We start from the raw sequence: 9,059 nt of genomic DNA on the forward strand, positions 1-9,059 counted from the left end.
TATTTGAGAGAGAGAGAGAGCATGCCCGAGTATGCAGAGCAGCAGGCGGAGGGAGAGGGAGAAACAGACTCCCCACTGAGCAGGGAGCCTGATGCTGGGCTTGATCCCAGGACCCCAGGATCACAACCTGAGCTGAAGGCAGATGCCCAACCAACTGAGCCACCCAGGTACCCCCAGAATTTTTTTAAAATTTGTTTTAATTGAGTAGATTCTATGCCCAGTGTGGGACTTGAACTCATGACCTTGAGATCAAGAGTTGCATCCTCTACTGACTGAGCCAGTGAGGGACCCCAAAACATACAGAATATTTTTTAATGATAGTTTTCAGGAAACAGTGCAGTTGACTTAGGATATATATTTTATTACCAATAATAAAGCAATAAACAAAAATAAAAACTACAGTGTGTGGGGTTGGGGAGAGACCCAAACTGAAAATACTGGAATCAACTGTATTACAAATGAGTAACCTAGCTACTCTGTAGAGGATAGGGAAGAAAGGAACTCACTTAAGAAACTGAGATAAATAGTATATTGACTGGATACCTAAGAATAAGACCAAATGAACTGTACAGAAATGTCCTCGTCTATGCACTAAGTATTTTTCACAGGAGTGTGGGGAAGTAGGTTAGCAATTTGAAACTAATATGTATGCTAAAGTTAAATATATTCTAGATCATGAGTTGAACTTCTCAATGTTGAAGGAAAAAGTTATTAACTAGGGAAAATAGGAAAGCTAAAATGAAACCTGTGATGTTGGATTGGAATCTGAGGTATCAGTGTAAGTTTATGGGTTCTAATATATGTACAAGTACAGAAGTATAGATTGATATCTATGTAGGGACTAATATATTTGCAAATACATGTGTGTATGTATTTGCTAGTTCTTTTTTTTTAAGATTTTTTATTTATTCATGAGAGCACAGAGAGAAAGAAGCAGAGAGAGAAGCAGGTTTATGCAGGAAGCCTGATGTGGGATTATGCCCTGAGCCAAAGGCAGATGCCCAACTGCTGAGCCACCCAGGCATCGCCTATATTTGCTAGTTCTATCTGCTGAGAGTATCTACAAGCAAGGAGCATACTTAGTACACAGATACTGATTTCTAAACACAATTCTCCAATAAAAGGAACAAGGAGAACCTTGAAGAAATGATTGATTCAAGATGAACCTGGAATATCTTGTGATGCCAGAAAACAATACTGAAAAAAGGACATCACAAAAACACAGGAGCCAACCTGAAAGAGCTCCTAATAGCCAAAACAGTACCTACTGATAGTGTTGCATTATGACAACTATTTATTTTTAGTATTCATGTGTCCTCCCTGATATAATTGGTTATTTAAATGAATGAGATAGATGAGCCGGCTTTCTTTCTTTCTTTCTCTCTCTCTCTCTCTCTCTCTCTCTCTTTCTTTCTTTCTTTCTTTCTTTCTTTCTTTCTTTCTTTCTTTCTACTCTACACCCAGTGTAGGGCTTGAGCTCACAACCCCAAGATCAAGAATCACATGCTCTCCTGACTGAGCCAGCAAGGTGCCCCGAGATAGCTTTCTTTAAAAATAATAATAATAATAATAATTTATTTATTCACAAGAGACACACAGAGAGAGGCAGAGACATAGGCAGAGAATTCCATTTAATAAATGTAGAAAGTAAAAGAGCTAACAAAAATCACTATTAAGCAAACATCACAGTAGTAATTGTTGCAGACAAAATCCCCTGATGGATGTTAGATTAGTGGGTGAAAATTTGAGTATTTACATAGATTCAAAGTGTCTCGCCCAAGACTTATTTTAGCACAAAAAAGAAAGGTGGTAACTTTACAATGGTGAAACTTGGCAGAATTACTTTAACCAAGTGATCAAGGTAAACATCAGTAATAAGACATACATATGCCAAGGAAATTTCCTATGTTTATGCAAGGAGCTTCTGATCCCCACTGGAGCAGTGGATTGCAACAGACAGTCACTACCAGAACCATCAGATTGTAGAGGGGGACAAAAGATTTCCAAAAACATAGGGTGCTCCTCTGGGTCGCCAAAAATGTGTAAAATGGAAAATAAAACCTTAAAGGTGCTAGAAGAAAACACTAATTATTTTAACCTTGGAGTGATGTATTCCTGTTAAACCTGCCATAAAAGGATGACATAAAGAAGTCACAAAAGAAAAGGCTGATAAATATAAAAAATATACCCAACCTAAAAATTACCATAAATCACCTAAAGAAGCCAATTTCTTTACTATACAAGGAGCACTTATATGCCAAATTTTAAAAAGTAACAGCCTAAGGACATCTGAATGGCTCAGTGGTTAAGCGTCTGTCTTTGGCTCAGGGCGTGATCCCAGGGTCCTGAGATCGAATGTTGCATCGGGCTTCCTGCATGGAGCCTGCTTCTCCCTCTGCCTGTATCTCGGCCTCTCTCTGTGTGTCTCTCATGAATGAATAGATAGATAGATAGATAGATAGATAGATAGATAGATAGATAGATAGATAGATAAAATCTTTTTTAAAAAGTAACAGCCTAGGGGATCCCTGGGTGGCGCAGCGGTTTGGCGCCTGCCTTTGGCCCAGGGCGCGATCCTGGAGACCCGGGATCGAATCCCACATCGGGCTCCGGTGCATGGAGCCTGCTTCTCCCTCTGCCTGTGTCTCTGCCTCTCTCTCTCTCTCTGTGACTATCATGAATAAATAAATAAAATCTTTAAAAAAAAAAAAAAAAAAGTAACAGCCTACTAGGAAAAGAGGCAAAGAAGAGAAAACCATTCATTTGTTCAGTAAGTGTTTGCTGAATGCTTAAGGAATGCAAGGCCTGGCTCTAGGCACTGGAGATGTGGCTTTGCAAAAGACAACAGAGGTGCCTGGCTGGCTCAGTCAATAGAGCATGCAACTCTTGATCTCAGGGTTGTGAGTTCACGCCCCATGTTGGGTGTAGAGCCTAGTTAAAAACACACAATTTTAAAAAATAGTAATTAGAGGACAGCCCTGGTGGCTCAGTGGTTTAGCACCACCTTCAGCCCAGGGTGTGATCCTGGAGACCTGGGATCAAGTCCGACGTCAGGCTCCCTGCATGGAGCCTGCTCCGCCCACTGTGTCTCTGCCTCTCTCTGTGTGTCTCTCATGAATAAATAAAAATCTAAAAAAAAAAAAAATAGTAATTAGGGATGCCTGGGTGGCTCAGCAGTTGAATGTCTGTCTTTGGCTCAGGGTGTGATGCTAGGATCCCAGGATCCAGTACCGCATCGGGCTTCCTGCAGGGAGTCTACTTCTCCCTCTGCCTGTGTCTCTGCCTCTCTCTTTGTGTCTCCCATGAATAAATAAATCCTTTAAAAAAATAGTAAAGAAAAAAACATAGAAAAATAAATATCAAACATTGACATATATATGAAAAGATTCTCAACTTCACTTATAAACAAATACTTTAAAAAAAATCAAAATACTGGGGTGCCTCGGTGGCTCAGTTAAGTGTTTGCCTTTGGCTCAGGTCATGATCTCAGGGTCCTGTGATCAAGCCCCATGTTAAGCTCCCTGCTCAGTAGAGAGCCTGCTTCTCCTTCCCTTCTCCTTCCCCTGCCTCTTTCCTCACTTATGCTCTCTCTCTTACTCTATCTCAAATAAATAAATAGAAATCGTTTAAAAAAATAATACTATTTTTCACTTACCAAATTAGCAAAGATTAAGCTTAGTACAGGGAAGGCCAAGGAGATACAGGCACCAATATATACTAAAGATGTCTAAATTGGCAGCATCTTTTTTTTTTAAAGATTTTATTTATTTATTCATGAGAGACACAGAGAGGCAGACACAGGCAGAGGGAGAAGCAGGCTCCCTGCGGGGAGCCTGAGGTGGGACTCAATTCCAGATCCCAGGATCACGCCCTGAGCCTAAGGCAGATGCTCAACCACTGAGCCAACCAGGCGTCCCTGACAGCATCTTTTTAAAGGACTTTTACTTATCACTTTAACACATCTGATTTGTTTAAATTTTTTAAAAAGTATCTGTTATTACTCTTTATAATTTACAAAAGGATTATACAATAGGACAGCCTGGGTGGCTCAGCGGATTAGCGCCTGCCTTCAGCCCAGGGCATGATCCTGAAGACCCAGGATCGAGTTCCACGTCAGGCTCCCTGCATGGAGCCTGCTTCTCCCTCTGCCTGTTTCTGCCTCTCTCTCTCTCTCTCTCTCTCTCTCTCTGTCTCTCATGAATAGAGAAATAAAATCTTAAAAAAATATATTATACAATAGTCCCCCTTTGTCTGTAGTTTTGTTAGTTTGTTAGTTTTAGTTACCCACAATCAACTGCAATCCAGAAGCCAGTGGTCCTCCTGACACATCCTCAGAAGGTCAATGATAGTCTAACACTATGAATGTTAACAGTGCTTATGTCATTCACCTCACTTCCTCTCATTAAGTAGGCATTTCATCATCTGACATCATCACAAGATATAGTACAGTAGAGAGAGACCACATTCATTTAATTTCTATTTCAGTATATTATAATTATTCTATTACACTTTTAGGCATCCACTGAGGGCCTTGGAATATACCCCCATAGATAAGGGGGGGACCACTGTATTAAAAATGAAATTATAGGGGCACATGAGAGGTTCAGGCAGTTAAGCTTCTGCCTTCAGCTCAGGTCATGATCCCAGAGTCCTGGGACTGAGCCCCACGTTGGGTTCCCAGCTCCAAGGGGAGCTTCCTCTGCCTGCCACTACCCTTGCTTTTGTCCTCTCTTTCTGTCAAATAGATAAAATCTTTTTAAAAAAATAAATGAAATAAATGTAAATTAATGAATGATGATGGAATGATAGATTGAAAAATCATCATTTGAAAAACCATCATATTTGACTCAGGCAAGTATCATCAATGCATGATGCTAAAGCTAGCAGGTGAAAGTTCAAAAAGTAAGAGTATATTTACACAGTCTCAAAGTACCTCCATACAAAATACTTATTAACCATAAAAGGTAAAAAAGTAACTTAATACTGGAGAAGCCTGGCAAACATCACATTAACCAAGTGGACAAAAGCAAGGGAAGTTAACATCACACGTAATTGTATTAATGGACACAGTGAGCCTTCTGCTAAGTTGCACTAAAAATTTGGAATCACTTCTGTGGAACTATAATCTGTATCTAATATCAGAGAAAGTCAAATTGAAAGGCATTAGCTCAAAAAATAACTAGGTTTACAGGAAAGTGAGTAAACAAACTTCCCTATTCCTCCTACTAATTACAATTAAAACCCCGAAATACTATATAGAAAACAAACAAGACTGAATGGTGGAGGGGTGCCTGGGTGGCTCAGTGGTTGAGCGGCTGCCTTCAGCTCAGGTCATGATCTCGGAGGTCCTGGGATTGAGTCCTACATTGGGCTCCCCACAGGGAGCCTGCTTCTCCCTCTGCCTGCCTCTCTGTATCTCACATGAATAAATAAATAAAATCTTAAAAAAAAAAAAAAAAAAAAGACTGAATGGTGGAGAGAAGAAAAACCAGCAAGGAACCTCAGGACATCAGGAATGACATGGTGGCAAGATCCCTGGGTTTTGTTTTTGTTTTGGCTCAGATACCAGGTTTGGATCTGAAGAAGTTGGTAGTGGTAGACTTGAAACCAATAGGTACAGACAAAAAAGCCCTAACAGAAGCCCACTCCTCACACCAAAGAACCAGGAATAGGGCAGCTTAGCAAGACAGAAAATTTTTACACAATACCACTTTACTCCAACCAAGTAACACAGAACAAAAAACTATGGCCCAGCTCACATCTGTGCTGGCAAAGGCTGACTGGGGAGTCTAGACTTTCACCCTTACAACTATAACAAGGTGCCCCAATACCCCTATGAGGTAGCATCAAAGAAACCCAAGTAGGGTCCCAGGACTTTCATTCTATCTAGGAGTAGCAAGGACTCCTACCCCAAGGCATAAGTGGAGACCATGAGGTGATATGGAACTCAAGCCTCCCTCCAGCCTAACAGGGAGCCCCCACATTCAGATATCAATGGAAACCAAGTGAAGAATCTGGATTTCTACCTCCACCTGATATTTTTTTTAATTGTTTTTTATTATTTATTTATGATAGGCACACAGTGAGAGAGAGAGGCAGAGACACAGGCAGAGGGAGAAGCAGGCTCCATGCACCGGGAGCCCGACGTGGGATTCGATCCCGGGTCTCCAGGATCGCGCCCTGGGCCAAAAGCAGGTGCTAAACCACTGCGCCACCCAGGGATCCCCCTCCACCTGATATTAACAAGACAGCACACACACACACACACACACACACACACACACACACACTCCCCCTGCTGGAGTGATGTCCAGAGAAGGCCAACTAAAACAGGCTTAAATAAGATCCAGAATCATACTTGAAGACAGATAAAAAGTCCAGGTTTCAATGGAAAATCACCAAGAATCAAGATTTCTAACTGAATTTTAAAAAAAGACAATTAATAGAGCCAACACTAAAATGACAGGGATGATGCATTTCCTATTCAGGAAAAATAATTCAAATGATAGTGAATCTGTTTTTTAAAATTGTATTTATTTAAGTAATTTCTACACCCAATATGAGGCTTAAACTTATAACCCCAAAATCAAGAGTCACATGCTCTACTGAATGAGCCAGCCAGGTACCCCTAAATGACAGTGAATTTTTTTTAATTTTTATTTATTTATGATAGTCACACAGAGAGAGAGAGAGGCAGAGACACAGGCAGAGTGAGAAGCAGGCTCCATGCACCGGGAGCCCAACGTGGGACTCGATCCCGGGTCCCCAGGATCACGCCCTGGGCCAAAGGCAGGCGCTAAACCACTGCGCCACCCAGGGATCCCTGACAGTGAATTTCTTATCAGAAACCATGGAGGCAGGAAGAAAGTTGCACAATAATGAAAGAATTGGCAACTCAGAATCCTATACTCAGTGAAAATATCTTTCAGGGTTGAAGGGGAATTCAAGATATTGTTAGATGAAGAAAAACTAAGATGGTTTAAGGAGTTCTCTAAACAGAAAATAAATTATAAAAGAAGGAACCTTCAGACATCAGAAAAGAAAAAATAAAAATATAAGGCAGGGGTGCCTGGGTGGCTCAGAGGGTTAAACTTCTGCTTTTGGCTCATGTCATGATCCCAGAGTCCTGGTATTGAGCCCGATCTCAGGCTGTGGGGAGCCTGCTTCCTCTCCCTCTGCAGCCCCCCCCTTCCCCAGTTGTGCTCTCTCTCTCTGTCAAATAAATAAATAAAATCTTTAAAATATATATATGTAAGGCTTTCTTTCTCTTGGTTTTGTTTGACTTAGTGTTTGTGGTATGTTTGTCAGACATAATCCTCCTGATTATGTTTGACAGTTGGAGCAAAAACTATACCACTACTATGGGCTAAATGTTGGTTGTGTCCTTCCAAAATTCATATGTTGAAAGCCTAATGCACAAGGTCATGGTATTAGGAGCCGGGGCCATCGGAAGGTGATTAGGTCAGGAGGTCATAGCTCTAATAAATGGAAGTAGGGCCTTTATAAAAAAGACTCCATAGAGCTCCCTAGCCCCTTCCACCATGTGAGGACACGGTGGAAAGTCAGTAATCTGCAACTCAGAAGAGGATTTTCACCAGAACTTGACATGCTGGTACCTTGATCTTGGACTTCCAGGCTCCAGGACTATGAGAAATAAATTTCTGTTGTTTAGAAGCCACCTAGGCTATGGTAATTTGTCATAGCAGTCCAAATAGACTAAAATAATCACTGTCTGATGTTCTAAATATATGTAGAAAAAATATTTGAGACAGCAGAATGCTGGCAGTTCTATAAGTACTTTAAGGCAAGAAAGGGAAATAAAAGGCATTCCAATTGGAAAGGAAGAAATAAAAGTGTTCTATTTGCAGATGACATGATTCGCTACATAGAAAAACCAGGGAAATCTACCAAAGAAAATAAGAATCAATATGCAAGGTCAGCAAGATCTTAGGGTATAAGATAACCATATAAAAATAAACTGTATTTTTATAGACTAGCAATGAACATGTTGATACTTAGATTAAAATATAATACCATTTAGACCATTCAGAAAAAAAGAAATATTAATGTATAAATCTAGCATTGTGCCCCTATAAAGCACAAAGTTTTAATTTTGACAAAGTCCAATTCATATATATTCTTTTTTTTTTTTAAGGCTTTATTTTTTAGTAATCTCTACACCCAACATGTGGCTCAAACTCACAACTCCAAGATCAAGAGCTCCACCAACTGAGGCAGCAAGACACCCCCTCTACTTTTTTTCTTTCATGGCTTGCGCTTTTGATATGGTATCTAGGCAACCATTGCTTATCCAAGGTCACAAAGACCAGCTGAAATACAAAAGCAAATCATTATAAGAAAGATAACCTTTCAATAAATGGTGCTGGAGTAACTACACATCTATAGGCAGAAAAATGAACCTTGACCTAAGTCTCACACCATATAATAAATTAACTCAAAGTGGATTGTGGACTTAAATGTAAATTTTAAAACTACAAAACTCTCGGGAAATATAGCAGAAAATCTTTGGGATACAAGACAAGGCAAATAGTTTTTAGACTTGAAACCAAAAGCATTATCCATAAAATAAACTGCTGAATTTTACATCATCAAATGAAAAACTCTGAAAGACTTCATTAAAAGGATAAAAAAAAAAAGACGACAGACTGAACGAAAATATTTGCAAACCACATATCCATCCAAGGACAAGTCTTTAAAATACATTAACAATCCTCAAAACTCAATAGTAGCCTTTTGCCTTGTCATAGTCATGAAAACAAGATGGGCTAACAACAGTTCTATTGAAGCCACTCATGAGAATTCATGAATAGTTCTTACTCTTGCCATCTTTGCTCAAATCTGCACAATCTGGTCTGGAAATAAGGACTCAATTAAGTGACACCAGTGTTTGCATCAGTGTGCAAAGGGATAGGCTGCAGCAAGTTGGACTAAGTGATATTCCATGAATGGCTCATCCAAGACATCTAGTGACAAAACAAACAAACAATGCCAGCTCTTGGTACTTTAAGTAAGAGAGAGAACAACAGAACAACAAATTT

Source organism: Canis lupus, chromosome 30 (assembly GCF_003254725.2).
Source record: "Canis lupus dingo isolate Sandy chromosome 30, ASM325472v2, whole genome shotgun sequence".
Lineage (NCBI taxonomy): Eukaryota > Metazoa > Chordata > Mammalia > Carnivora > Canidae > Canis > Canis lupus.